Raw genomic sequence first — 14973 nt, forward strand, 5'->3', positions numbered from 1 at the left:
ATGTCTGACTCTTAGTGACCCCATGGACTGCAGCCCACCAGGTCCTCTGTCCATGGGATTTTCCAGGCAAGAGTACTGGAGTGGGGTGCCATTGCCTTCTCCATCCCAATGGGACTATCAATTTGGAATTCTGTTTGGCTTGTTTATAATTGTTTCCACATTGCTTGGCACATAGTAGGTTCTTAGTAAATATTTTCCAGATGAGTACATGCTTAAGTATGAGTATCTTTCTAATTAGGGCTCTAGTCTTCTTTTCCAGCTATATCCACTGCCCCACCCCGCCCCTCCTGCCTTCTCTCTTTCATATTATCTCTCTGTTTGTGTATGTATTTGTATTCCTGTTAGGCCAAAAAACAAACATACAAAAAAAAACCCAAGTTGGGAAGATACAAATAATGAATAGTAACTATAGTTTCCCTTATGAATAATAACTGTCCAGATGACAGATGGCACTGGAATAGACTGTATAATATTAATTGAAACGTTTTGTTACATCTTTAGGAAAGAGAGGTAAACTGGGACAAACCAAGTGTATATTAAGGATTTATTTTTTAAATGTAGTTCATGTTTTTAGGATGAGTATAGATAAAACCCTAATGTGTCCTATGCTTGCAGCAGTCTTTAGGAGCAATGAATATTCAAAACGGTGTCAGTGAGGCACTGCTCTTTTAAAGATGATAGTATGGTTTTAAAATATTGAAAAATAAACATTGAAACAAAAAATTTGTAGTAAAACAATTATATCAAGCTGAAATTAAAAATTCACTTGGTGAATTCTGAAACATTGCCCATCATCTGAAAGTAGTTTTCTGCTTGTAAATTGTTGAATTTCATACTTAGGGCAACATCCTAAGATAATCAAGTGAACTAGATGATTGATTTTGTTTCCTCAGCTTTTATACAAAAAAAGTTAAGTTCTTAGGACTGTTTTAAAATGGATAATGGATACACATAAATCTTACATCTGGATTCAAAGTTTTAATTTAAAAAAAGTTTAAAATTCCAAACCTCAGACTATATACCAAACTAATTAAATCTCAATTCCTGGATGGGTCATAGGCATCCATGTTGTTTTTTTTTTTTTTTAAGTTCCCAGGTGATTCCAATGTGCAGACAAGTTTGAAAACCACTGTAATATACTATTATCACACCAAAGATAATTATAGTGTAGTATATGATCCATATTAAGGTTTTCACAGAGTTTCCCTGGCTAACTTTTATATCTTGTTTTATTTCTAAACTATGTATTTATTTGGTTGTAATGTCTCTGCAAGGACAGGGATTTTTGCCTGTTCTGTTCACTGTATCCCCAGTGTCTAGAAGAGAGGCTGAGCCGAGTAGGTCATTGAGAAGTATTTGTAGGTTGTGTGAACTTAATCCATGGCTCCTGCATTTGGTGGGGGCAGGTGTGTTGGATATGACTGACTGATGTATGGCTTTGCTTGAACAAAAAAGTGTCATCCTGGATTTAGAAAAAGATAATGGAGAACTACACCTTCCTAATCAATGGTACATTTAGGTTCAAATATGTGCAGAGATGTAAAGTAAAATTTCATTATGTGATTTGTGTACACATTGCTCAGAGACCCAAAGGGGTTTACCTGTCTGGGTCCCTGGGCTTCAATGGGACACAGTTTGAAAAAACCCCTGTTTGATGGTGGCCCTCAGGGTGAGTTCATACTCATGTAGGCACATAATCACCTTTTTTTTTTTTTGGTACCAATGGGTTTAATTATACTTTGTGAAAGCCTGAAGCAAACATGGATGGGTCCCTGGGCTTCAGTGGGACACAGTTTGAAAAAATGGCACTCAATACATAAGTTTCATTTATTTATTAATTTTTTCTCAGAAAAAACTTTTTAATATTTCACCATGAAAAATAACATTTTCTAGATTTTTTTGGTATGTGTGTGTGTGTTAGTTGCTCAGTCGTGACCAACTCTTTGCGACTGTGTGGACTGTAGACCACCAGTCTCCTCTGTCCATGGAATTCTCTAGGCAAAAATACTGGAGTGGGTTGCCATTCCTTTCCCCAGGGGATTTTCCTGACCTAGGGATTGAACCTGAGTCTCATGCATTGCAGGCAGATTCTAGGAGTTCATTTCTTGCTGAATATTAAAAAACATTGTGATTGTATGCCCAATTGTGTCAAAAGTTTTTGTACAATATATAGAATGGAATATTAGCTGTGAGAAAGAATGAAATTGTTCCATTTGCACAAGTTATATTTTTGACGTTTCAGCTATCCTGTCTTGCATCCCTCTTTCCTTTCACATATTAAGATTACTTAATAGCTTTGATGGTAGTAGTATTACTGTGTGGGGAAGTTTAAATTCTGGCTGATGGTAAGAGTGGTAAAATTTGAGAGCCTAGGTTTTTGCAAGAATAAGGGAATCAGTGGTAACAAAATTCTGAGAAATATTTTAATCAGGGTTATTATGTCTGCTGTTGAATATTCCCCAAGCATCAACGTTCAATTTTAGGACAGCTCCAGGAGTTTAACAGATAGCACACCAAAGTCTCATCTAACCAAGAGGTAGAATCTAACTGGCTTGAATATGGTGCCTTATTTCTTTCAGAGCCAGAATTCTAAGTTTTCATGCTTCGTGAAAGTACGAGTTCTCAAGCTGCTTAAAACTAGCTACTCATAATCATCAGCAAGTATGGTTTTTATGAACAACAACAACAAAAATCTGTGAAGACTATACGTCAACAAAAGTAATTTTTTATTTAAATTTGACCTTTGGTGCTAGGTCCCTGGCACTGTTAATTTGCAGTTTTAGATCAGGCCTTGTGATTTGCTTACTTATGTTCAACAATATAAAAATTCAGTGGTGTTATTATCCCCAAATATCCTTTTTTCCTCTTTTTTTTTTTTTTGAAAAATGTATAAGCAACTCTTCGTTTTTTTTTTTTTCCGATTAAATCACTGATTCTTAGGTCACTGTCAAGGATAATACTTTCCCCTTGTAATCACAGATTTTTGTGGTTGAGGAAATCCAAGTGTCATTTGGTCTGAACTCTTTCGTTTACAGTGTGAGGAGATGGAAATCAGGAGAGGTAAACCCACAGCTAGCTGGTGATGGAACCAAGGGAAGAGTCACTGAGGGGTGTTTAGTGGCTGTTGAAGGTTTCTCACATCCAGCTGGTGGTGGGAAGAACAGAGCCTGTGATCCCCGATGAACTTTGTTAAGGGCCTGCTGTAAGAGTATTATTGCAACAATCCAATGTTGAAGTTCTACAAAGTGCAGTATTTATATATGGCTGAGTAGAATGTTTTCATTCCATCTTCATGAACAAGGATGGAAAAGGGATGTTTTCAGCCTGAGTTCTAACTGTAGCGATGCTAAGGACATGGAAGCTCATAAACCATGCAGTGTGCATGGCACTCACACCTTTCTTAGACAGTGAGTGGTTGGTTTTGGAGTGTGATGGCTTCGGGTAGCTGTGAAGATTCAGTGATTAATACCTTTAGCTGTATTTAAAGGATTACTGAGTGATGAAGATGCTAGTGGTGGTGTTTGACCTGTTGCCCCCTCTGTAGCTCCTCGGGGGCATTTAACCTTAAATTTAGGAGTGGTCAGAACACAAAAGCAGCAGTCCTTACCACTTTCTCTTGGAAGAAAACATTGACTTCATTTGCCATGGATTTATTGCTTTCCCCTTTAACCCGGAACACTGACCAACTGCATCAGATGTGAAGAAGCTTGGCCGCACCTGCTCTCCCCATTCTCTCCCACTTTTCTCACCCATCTGCAGCCTCTTCTAGAAGATGGCCAGACAAGAATCAGAGTCGAGCACTTGATGTGCTAGGTCAAGAGCCCAAACCCAGTGACTCTAAGCAGGGTTTTTTCAGTGCATCGGCTTTACACTTTCTGCAGAAATAACAGCTGGCATTTAAAATGATCCCTGGCCACTTATTAGTCAGTCCTTCCACAGGACACAGTTGTGCCTTCAGTTGTCAGAGTGGGGTGGAGTAGGGTGGGGTGAGGTGGCTCTTGGTTGAAGTTGGAGTGGGTGTTGGTCTGGAATTGAGGGCAGTTTGATTGGCAGCACAGGTAGGCGAGGGACAGAGGGAGGAGACTTGGTGACACACCTCATCCAAGGAGCAAGGGGTGGGGAAGAGCAATTAAGCCTCTGTTTCTTTTCTGAAATACCTTCTCATATCTCTTATGGCTGGGAACCAAGGCTATTTGCTTGGTCATAGATTCATTTCTGAGAAGTAGGGCAGAAGGCAGGTGGCTATGCTGTAAGACATGCTCCAGAGAGAAATACCAATCTTTTTAGATGTCTGTGTAAATACTTGTATGGATTTTCTAGATTATAGCACCAGATTGTGAAAGTCCATCAGTCATGTCCCAGTCTTTGTGACCCCATGGAATTCTCCAGACCAGAATACTGGAGTGGGTAGCCGCTCCCTTCTCCAGGGGATCTTACCAACTCAGGGATCGAACCCAGATGTGCCGCATTGCAGGCAGATTCTTTACCAGCTGAGCCACAAGGGAAGCCCTAGCACCAGATATGGGAATGCCATATCTCATACTATGAATAGTATTCTCGTAGTATTAATAGATATGGAAAGTGAGTTCCAGCGAATGTATCTGGTTAGTGTTGAACTGAACTAACCTTCATCTTGTCACCCAGCCTCTTATCAAGAGGCAGTAAAGTGAAGGCGTAAACTACCCGATTAAGCCGAAGCTGGCTTGTCCGGCATCCAGATCCAGCTCTCCAACCTATGATGTAACCTTGTCAAGTTACTTAACCACTCTGTCCCTCTGTTTCTCAACTGACAAATCAGTAGATAAAGTTGTTATGAGGAGTAAATGCAAAAGCACATGTGCAAGTGTTATTTAAATGATATCCTGACTGATGGTGATGGCTCAGTGAGTACAAGCTACTGGTATCATTGTGATTGTTATTCTTTCTGGGCTCTTTTACTCTTTTACTAGCATTTTGTCAACATTTTAAAAATGAAAGGTAGAAGCAACACCTTATGAAAATAAAACTATATATAGATTCAGTTGGCCAAACAATATGTGATAGTGAGCTGATGTTATAAACAAAAGAAATTCATAGTTTGACTCTTAGTGAAGTCGTTCAGTATTGTCTGACTCTGCGACTCCATGAACTGTAGCCTACCAGGTTCCTCCGTCCATGGGATTTTCCAGGAAAGAATACTGGAGTGGGTTGCCATTGGCTCTTAGGTAATATATATAATGATGTTGTTCAGTCACAAAGTTGTGTCTGACTCTTTGCAACCCTACTGACTGCAGCACACCAGGCTCCTCTGTCCTTCACTATCTCCCAGAGTTTGCTGAAATTCTTGTCCATGGTGTTGATGATGCCATCCAACCATCTCATCCTCTGCTGCCCTCTTCTCTTTTTTCCTTCAATCTCTCCCAGCATCAGGGTCTTTTCCAATGAATCAGCTGTTTGCATTAAGTGGTCAAGTATTGGAGCTTCAGCATCAGTTCTTCCAGTGAATATTTAGGGTTGATTTCCTTTAGGATTGGCTAGTTTGATCTTGCTGTCCAAGGGACTCTCAAGAGCCTTTTCCAGCACCACAGTTCAAAAGCATCAGTTCTTTGGCATTAAGCCTTCTTTGTGGTCCAACTCTCACATCCATACATGACCACTGGAAAAACCATGGCCTTAGCTATATAGACCTTTGTTGGCAAAGTGATGTCTTTCCTTTTTAATACTTTGTCTAGGTTTATCATAGTCTTCCCTCCAAGGAGCAGGTGTCTTTTAATTTTGTGGCTGAGTCACTGCTTGCAGTGATTTTGGAGCCCAAGAAAATAAAATCTGTCACTGCTTCCACTTTTTCCCCTCCACTTGCCATGATGTGATGGGACCGGATGCCATGATCTTTGTTTTTGAATGTTGAGTTTTAAGCCAACTTTTTCACTTCCCTCTTTCATCCTCATCAAGAGGCTCTTTAGTTCCTCTCACTTTCTGCCATTAGGGTGGTATCATCTGCATATCTGAGGTTGTTGCTGTTTCCCTGGACTATCTTGATTCCAGCTTGTGTTTCATCCAGCCCAGCGTTTCACATGATGTACGTACTCTGCTTCTAAATTAAATAAACAGAATAAATACATATGTTTAAGGAAGCATATTTTCTTCATTTAGTCATGTTATAGAAAGATGTCAATATATTTTTTGTAATTTCCTAGGATCATAAATAGTAAAAACTTAAACAGATACTGTGTTTGCATTCTTTACTCCCTGATTCACACGGAAGAAAGTAGGCCAGAGATAGAAGTGCCATCTTCAAGATTAGATAGTTAATTATGCAGGCAGGCAGGCAGTCTCTGCCCCCTCTCTTTTAAGTTACAGACATGTGTTACAGATCTTCTTGTGTGTCAACTACCTAGCTAACATCTTACACTTGTTTCCTTCAATGTTGGATGGTTGTATTAATGAGAATTTTACTGAACAATTTTCATGGAGATAAAAATAGCTAATTGAAATTTTTAGATAGTTTATAAAATACTTAAGGTATATCTCCTTAATGATGAAGGCGAGATTAAAAGCTTGAGTTGGGAACTAGCTAAAAACAGATTGATGACTAACAGCTTTCTCAAAGAGGAAGCTTTGTGTGTGTATGTGTGTGTGTGAAGTTACTCTATGGGACTAGAGAGGAAGAAAATGAAATATGAGCCAGTATTTTTGAAACCTTTCCCAATTTTGTCATTCAGTTGAGTGGCTTTGGGAGAATATCCACTTTTCTTTTCCACATTTTGATTGTGTTTAAAAGAGAGCACAAAATAACTTCAAAGGAGAGAGTTTCTTCAGAGGATGGAAACATCAGGTTTTCAAGGCTGGTGAAGTGCATTCAGTACGGTAATGTGTACCTGCGGGTGTGAAAGGAGGTGGTTTTTTTGAATATTGACTTTGGTCTCTTCAGATAACCATTAAAAAGAGAGATAACATTAAAAAGAGTCAACTAATGATATATTAATGTAAAAGAAGCCGGTAGTAAAAATAACCTTATGAAAAGAATAGAAATAATCTAATCTGGAGATTTAACACATTAGTCACCTCACAGTGGATTCACCACCTAAATGATTGAGGACTGAGAAATTGCAAGAAGACAGCATGAGCTTAAAGAGTATGTGAATCATTGCTGACTAATTAACAATAGTTTAGGCATGCAAGGCACTCTTTAGAAGTTTAGGAAATGATTTCAGACTGAATATTATAATTTTACTTTGTCCTTTTATATAGTCATAAAATAAAAATGAAAACCACTTGTGAAGTAAACCTGGTTTGAGACGGAAGTAGGCTATAAAAGTTAAAAAGCTTCATTTGAGATGATTATTTTGTGGCTCCATTTAGGAATTTTTGGCAAGATTGTGTTGCCTAGAAAGCAAACTGAAGATGGTTATTAACTGAAATAAACCTGAAATGAACAAGCAAAATAGGAACTGAATATTTGCATTAAATTTCCATTTAGTGTGAAAATACATTGCAAATAAAACATTTCCATTTTTATGTACTGAATGAATGACAATATGAAGGATAGTAGAATTATCCTAACAAATATACAAAAGTGTCGGAGAAGGCAATGGCACCCCACTCCAGTACTCTTGCCTGGAAAATCCCATGGACGGAGGAGCCTGGTAGGCTGCAGTCTGTGGGGTCGCTAGAGTCGGACATGACTGAGCGACTTCACTATCACTTTTCACTTTCATGCATTGGAGAAGGAAATGGCAACACACTCCAGTGTTCTTGCCTGGAGAATCCCAGGGACAGGGAAGCCTGGTGGGCTGCCGTCTCTGGGGTCGCACAGAGTCGGACACGACCGAAGTGACTTAGCAGCAGCAGCATACAAAAGTGTGTTTTTTAAGAGGAGGTTTTTTCGTTTTTTTTCTTTTCTTTCTTTCTGGTTTTTTTTTTTTTAACAGATTTTTTGGAAACATCTGTAAATATTAGCAAATTAACTCACAGAGCAGGAAGGGGGGAGACCTCAGTTGTAGCCTTGTTTGTAACCAGTTATATGCCCAGAGACTATTTCTTTGCTTCTCTGAATCTCAGTTCCTTCATGTGTAAAGTAAAATGATTTGGCTAGGTCATCTAAAAATTGCTTTCATTTCTGTTTAATGATTTGAGAATTCAGAGATCAACATGGGCCAGGAGCTTGAAAGCTTTGTTGAGGATTTTAACAGGAGCCAGATTTTGGAGGAAGGATAAAAATTATTAAAACGAGGTCAGTCTGCTTGGACCTATAGCATGAACAGAGATCTCATTGGAAGGGGGCATCCTCATAATTTATTGTCCAATCATTATAAAAGCAGAATATGTGGATTGAATCAGGGATTGACTCAGCAGATTTGGAACAGCCATTGAAAGAACTTCTTAAGTAGCTGGAAGAAACTACGTTGAATAGAATTATATTGTAGCTGATGAATATGAAATAACACAGGTCTGCTTAGATATGAAACTTAACACACCTACACTTCTGTGCAGCAAGGATTAAGTAAAAAGCTGACAGAGGGGCAGTAAACCAAGATTTAGCAGACGTATGATGGGCAGTGCCAAGGGAGCAGCGTGGGAAGCATTCTGGATGCTGAGAGAATGAGGTGTGGGGAGGGAGGGACTGGATAATGGGCTGGTTGGGAACTGGAAGGTCCCAAAGACAGTCAGGATGTTGGTTATGGTTCAAGAAGGGGAACCCAAAGCATGTTTCTTGTGATGTGAGTTAATAAGGCTCGGGCTGTGACCATGCTAATAGGGCTTGATGGGAACAAACAAGTCAGCATACATGATTAGGGAAGAATACAGGAGGTGTGGGGTCAGCGTGACACAGGTGTTTCAATTTTAAGGGGGATGATGATTGCAGAGGGCGGGAGTGAAAAATCTGATCTAGGAGTAGGGATGAGGGGGGTGTGTGTGGATTATAAGTCTCATTCTGAAACCAGCTGTGTCGCTGTCAGTAACCTGCTGGGAGTGTAATCACTTCACCTCTCAGGGCCTCTGTGTTCTCAAAGCCAGAATGAGGCCAACAGTGGAACTGTGTCAGTACTTCTCAGTGGGGGCAGTATTGCTCTCCAGAGGGCGTTCTGGAAATTCGTGGGAGTGTTTTATGTTATTTCATTGTTTGCCAGGTAGGTTCCAGTTGTGTCAGACATCCTGCAGTTTTAGGACAGTCCTGCCAAACAAAGAATTATGTGGTGTCCTTCATGTCTTTAGAATGACCCAGTGGGCATTCCTGACGGATGTCGTATAAACGTCTCATCTCTGCTTATCTTAACTCAAGCTTTTAATTCCATGTACCACCTGTCCCTTTGTTCTCTTGTTTTCTGTTTTTCTTACGAGGCATGTTTTCTGATCTTGTTTTTCTCCAAATCTAAAGTCACTCATTAGAAGTAACAAGTAGAAGTAAGCAGTTGACCACTTCCTTGTGTCTTATAGAGTCTGAGCATTAATCCGCTTATTGAAATGCATAATTTTGAAAATTATTTTCCTTTGTTCCTCAATATTATGATAAAGGTCATAGGCAGACACATGTATCTTAAAATGGTGTAGAGATAAAGGATCAGAATTTCACTTCAGGATAATTAATGGTGGAGATGATAAAATATTATGTTAAGGGCAAGTCTGTTAAGGTCAAGAACCGCTTCCCTAAATGATTCCCCAGGTTTTTCACTCGTGACATCTCTAAAATACTACAGCTCCACTTGAAGAGGTAGTTTTCTGAGGTGGGACGGGTTAAAAACTGACAGCATCAGGTTGGGAATTGGTGGAAATCAGCCACTTCTTGTGAATTGCATGAAAGCCTGAGAAGCTGAAATCTCCCTGAGGGAAAGGCCCATGATGGGTCCTTGCCGGGGAGTGTGGATGCAGGCAGACGGGAGGGTGTGCTGTCCATGAAGTCTGCAGAGGAGGGCAGCTGTGAGGAGGGCAGGGGCGATTACCACTGTTTTTTTGCAGCTGCATCTGGGTGATCCTCTTTTTGATGGAAAGTAGGTGGTAGCAGAGGCTTTTCCAACGATTTAGCTGCCCACCAGCGCATCCCTCTCTTCTGGAAGCTTATTTTGGTTTTAAATTATGACGCAGTGCCATCACCCATCGTTTGTGTGAAAGTCCTCTCTCAGAGTACAAGAAAAAAGTGGCCCATGATATGTGACCTTTCTTTTTATTCCAATAGGCACACTGTTGCCCCTTCAGTTTCTAATTGGAGAGTAGTTTTATCTTCTACTTGTTAGTTTATCTAATATATTAAAGCATATTGAAAATATGAAAACTGAAGTGATTACAGCCACCTGCCGTATGAAAAAGTGTGAATGTCAAAATAATAAGGCATCCTTTTAAAATAGAATATGAGATTTGTTAGATGTGGTGGTGGTGGTGCTGGTAGTTTAGTTGCTGAGTCATGTCTGACTCTTTGAGACCCGAAGGAATGTAACCTGCCAGGCTCCTCTGTCCATGGCATTTCCCAGACAAGAATACTGGAGTGGGTTGCCATTTCTTTCTCCATTTTTAGGCTTACTTCCTGTTTTGTTGTTAAGTTGGTTTTTAGACCAGAAAAAGTTTGAACTTGACCTCCAATATTAATGCTCACTGTGATCACAAGTGAAATTCTGAGGGCATATTTTGGAGTTAAATCAAAGGGGACTTGTCATAAAAACTGTCTTTGTTTTGGTCTAGAAAATGGTGCTTTATTGGAGGCATTATTGCTTGAGCTTCCCTGGTGGCTCAGATGGTAAAGAATCTGCCTGCCAATGCAGGAGAACCAGGTTCTATCCCTGGGTTGAGAAGATCCCTTGGAGAAGGGAATGGAAACCCATTCCAGTATTCTTGCCTAGAAAATTCCATTGGCAGAGGAGCCTGGCAGGCTGCAGTTCACAGGGTCGCAAAGAGTCAGACATGACTGAGTGACTTCCACACTTGATTATTGCTTCAGGAGAAAAATTAGACAAGTTTGAAAGAGGTTAAACCAAGTGAAAATCAAGTTGTTAATGTAACTCCTATTTGGCGTTCATAATGGGGCTTGAGACCCTAAAATTTTAATGAGATGTTGAATACATTTGGCAAGACTTTTTTAATATCTGTTGCCTCTAGAAAAGGTAGTTAATATCAAAAGGCACACATTAAAAAGCCTCATAAATCTCCTATAAAACCAGTGCCTGAAGATAGTTATGTTAACATTGGGTAAATATTATTTTGGTTTTTTCTCCCCGTTGCTGTTTATAAAATGCCGGTTAAACATAAAGCTGAGTGGATGGAGCACTGAGTATCTGGAGAGGGAACGACTGGGCCCTGCTCTCCAGGAGCCAACAGCTTATACTACAGCCCTGTGTGTGAGTGCTTTCTTTCTCTGGACTTGAGACATTCACAGTGTTGTTCTTGTTCTTGATGGACTCATAATCCTCCTTTCTTGAATATCTACTATGGATTAATAGTATTTGGCCCTTTCTGTAAATTGTTTCTAGTCCTCATAATAGCCCTGCAAGGTACGTGTTGTTATTTCATTTTACAGATATGGAAAGGGATGTTCAAAGAGATTAGGTGGTTTGGCTAAGGCTCCATGTGCAATGAGTGGCAGGGTTTAGACTCCAAAGCCTTCCTTTGTCCCGGAAGCTCTGGACTCTCAGGACAGGGATCCCATCAGAAGCAATGATTGCATCATTTGCTGGTGGGCACTGGGGAGGGTCGGGAGGGTGTAAAGTTGGGGAGGACTATGCAGAAGAGGTTCTTGGGGCAGGAAAGGGACCTGGGTAGAGCTGGGCTTGGCAAGTCTGTACTGTTTGCATAGGTTGGGTTCTTGATTACAGAAGTGGGCCTGAAGGAAATGGACTTGAGGCCTGATGGGGAAAGTAGCTGGGGCCAAGCTCCAAGTGTCTTGAATGGCAAACTGAAGGTCCTGGGGACCTAATGAACCAGGCCACTCTGGTACTGACTGACTTCATGGTTTACAAAGAGATGTAACAGAGAATTTGGAGATGATGAAACTGGCTGGATTCACAGAGCATTTTGCATATTTATTGGGGGAGTATTTGGATAAACTGATGGTTGGGAACTAGTGTTTAAAGATGATGCTACATTTACACTGCACGCACGATCTGCATTGCAGTGATAACCTTCTTCAACAGAAAAGGTGATTCTGAAATAAATGAGCAGTGAAAACAGTGGGCTTGACATCATGTTCTGGCTTGGGAAGCATGATTCTCTCTGTTTCTAGGAAAAGACTTTGAATGTGGGAAAATGAATAGAAGCAAGACCAAATAACCTTGTACATGATGACAAGTCCATAAGGAAGGAAGGTAGTGACGAGGGAACTTTAAATATCTGTGATATCTGCAAGTTGCAGACTTGCTTGAATACCCAGGGTGTGTTTGAAGCACATTGGAGAAGCGAGATGGGCACTATTTTGAGCCTGTTTTCTCATATTTTGTTTTTTTACTTCTTTTTGATAGATGTACATGCCCTTCCTTTTTCTTGATGAAAAAGATACCTCCAATGTTTCCTCCTCTGACTTTTCCATTGTTCCATTGTCTGACCACGCTCCTCTCCCTTCTTGTTTCCAACTCGTCCACACATGCACTTTTCTGACTGCCTGTTAACCTTCCTCCTCTTGGCTGAAAGCCCAGGTAGCATTATCAGCTCCCCGCTTTGCCAGGAGCCTGCTGGGAACCACTAAGGTTCTTGTCAGTTTCTCTTTGCCCTTCACATATGTATTGCCTTCTGGCTTGACAGTTTCTGACTAGGGGATAATAGCCCTCAGCATAGACACTTTGGATCTCAGTAAATGTTTCCTGAAGGAGTTCATTACTCATTGGGAGAAGATAACTCTTCATGGGAGAACTTCCTCTTTAGGTATCTAATATATATATTATATGCCTGATAAATCTCTTAGTCATGTCTGACTCTTTGTGACCCCATGGACTGTAGCCCACGAGGGTTATCTGTCCATGGAATTCTTTGGGCAAGAATACCAGACTGGGTTGCCATTTCCTTCTCCAGATTTTATATATATATATTTCTTTTTCTGTAGATTTGGTAGATTCCTGACTCAATATTGTAGGTTTATAATTAGTTTAAATTTACAAGTACTCTGTATAGTACTCTGTATGTCTTATTAAAGACATATTAAGACTTTTGGCTAATGGGCTGTATAGGAGTTGTAGTTCAAGTCTATCTATCCCTGAGCAGTATTAAGAGATATTACAGTTCTAAAAATGTCACCATGGTTTTTGACAACATTGAGCAATTGTGCCCTTAAGATGGGGATGTTATTCAAAGGTGGGGGGTGGGAACCTACTTTTTTTTTTTTTTGTAAATTTGGGGCAGTGTGGGATTCCCCAATTTTTGAAGTAGGATAGTGTTTCTTTTTTAATCTGAAAATGAGTAAAAATGATTCTATAAAATAATTTGTACATGTTTCAATATTTTGTGAAATTTGTTGACACTGGTAACTGTCCCCATTTTATATGAGAGTCTGTATTTGTTTTTCTTAAGAAAGGCATATTTGTAGATGAATTAGATATTTGACCCCCAATATAAAAACTATGCATCATCCCAGCTTTAAAGGAAGAGGTATTAAGCATTGGCATAGAACAGGAAACAGGCTTCTAACAGGAGAGAAAAGGATGGTGCTCCCTGTCAAGAATTAATTATAACCTCATTTGTGGGTTGAGATATACACACATAAAATGATTAGTGAACCAAGCAGGGTTATTTATAACCATATATGCACTTGTTTTTAATCTCTAGCCTGTGTATGCTCCAAAGGATTTGTGTCTGTTTGTATATGAGTTTGTATAGTTAGGGTGTGTAAATCAATTTGTAATGAGGTGCCTTGTAAGAGAATTAGCGGGAAAAGGGAGGAAGCAGGCTTTGGAGTTGGGGAGAAGATTTCCCAGGGCAGGGAGCCTCCAGGAGGGAAGAAGCACGAGCAAACTGGTAGATGCTCCAAAGGATATTTGTACAGGCAACCCTCGAACAACATGGGTTTGAATTGGGTCCAGCCATGAAATTAAAAGACACTTACTCCTTGGAAGGAAAGTTATGACCAACCTAGATAACATATTCAAAAGCAGAGACATTACTTTGCCAACAAAGGTCCGTCTAGTCAAGGCTATGGTTTTTCCAGTAGTCATGTAAGGATGTGAGAGTTGGACTGTGAAGAAGGCTGAGCACCAAAGAACTGATGCTTTTGAACTGTGGTGTTGGAGAAGACTCTTGAGAGTCCCTTGGACTGCAAGGAGATCCAACCAGTCCATTCTGAAGGAGATCAGCCCTGGGATTTCTTTGGAAGGAATGATGCTAAAGCTGAAACTCCAGTACTTTGGCCACCTCATGCGAAGAGTTGACTCATTGGAAAAGACTCTGATGCTGGGAGGGATTGGGGGCAGGAGGAGAAGGGGACGACAGAGGATGAGATGGCTGGATGGCATCACTGACTCAATGGACGTGAGTCTGAGTGAACTCCGGGAGTTGGTGATGGACAGGGAGGCCTGGTGTGCTGCAATTCATGGGGTCGCAAAGAGTCGGACACGACTGAGTGACTGAACTGAACTGATACATTTAATTCAATGGTAAATACTGCCCGGTCTGCAGTTGGTTGAATCTGAGGAAACAGATCCATGGATACGGAGGAACCACAGATGTGGAGGGCTGACTATAAGTTAGATGCTGACCTTTTGTTGCACAGGGGTCGGAGGCTTGGCACCCCTAACCCTGCTGTAGTAATAGTGGGGCTGTAGTAAAACACCTGTCACTCTGGGCTGCTGGCATCTGTGCTCCTGTCTGGTTTGGGAAACTCTTTACTGCCCGAGCTTTGCTGGGGGACACAGCCCTCCTCTCACTGAACAGTAGGGCAGTGCCTACTGCTGCAGGGCTCGGTGCTGTGAGCTGTGTGGTCTGCTCCTGCGCAGTGTTCCTGGGCCACTCTGCAGCACAACTGGGGGCATTACACTCGGCTGTCAGACACTTCGGGAGCCACCCACTGGGTGACATTTAATAACA

The 14973-nt window shown here is 40.7% G+C and overlaps 1 protein-coding gene across 3 annotated transcripts in view; it reads left to right on the forward strand.

Moving 5' to 3' along the window:
* The window catches only part of ARHGAP18 (Rho GTPase activating protein 18), a 206798-nt gene that overhangs the window by 104411 nt on the left and 87414 nt on the right, over positions 1-14973 (forward strand). Inside the window, exon 1 of one of the 3 annotated variants that reach the window (XM_044924245.2) lies at positions 8926-9110. The exons of the other annotated variants lie outside the window; for them this stretch is intronic. The gene's annotated coding sequence lies outside the window, so the exon portion shown is untranslated. Of the gene's footprint in view, positions 1-8925; positions 9111-14973 lie in introns of those variants that run through there. 3 annotated transcript variants of the gene reach the window in all.

This window comes from Bubalus bubalis, chromosome 10, assembly GCF_019923935.1.
Source record: "Bubalus bubalis isolate 160015118507 breed Murrah chromosome 10, NDDB_SH_1, whole genome shotgun sequence".
In the NCBI taxonomy this organism is placed as follows: Eukaryota; Metazoa; Chordata; class Mammalia; order Artiodactyla; family Bovidae; genus Bubalus; species Bubalus bubalis.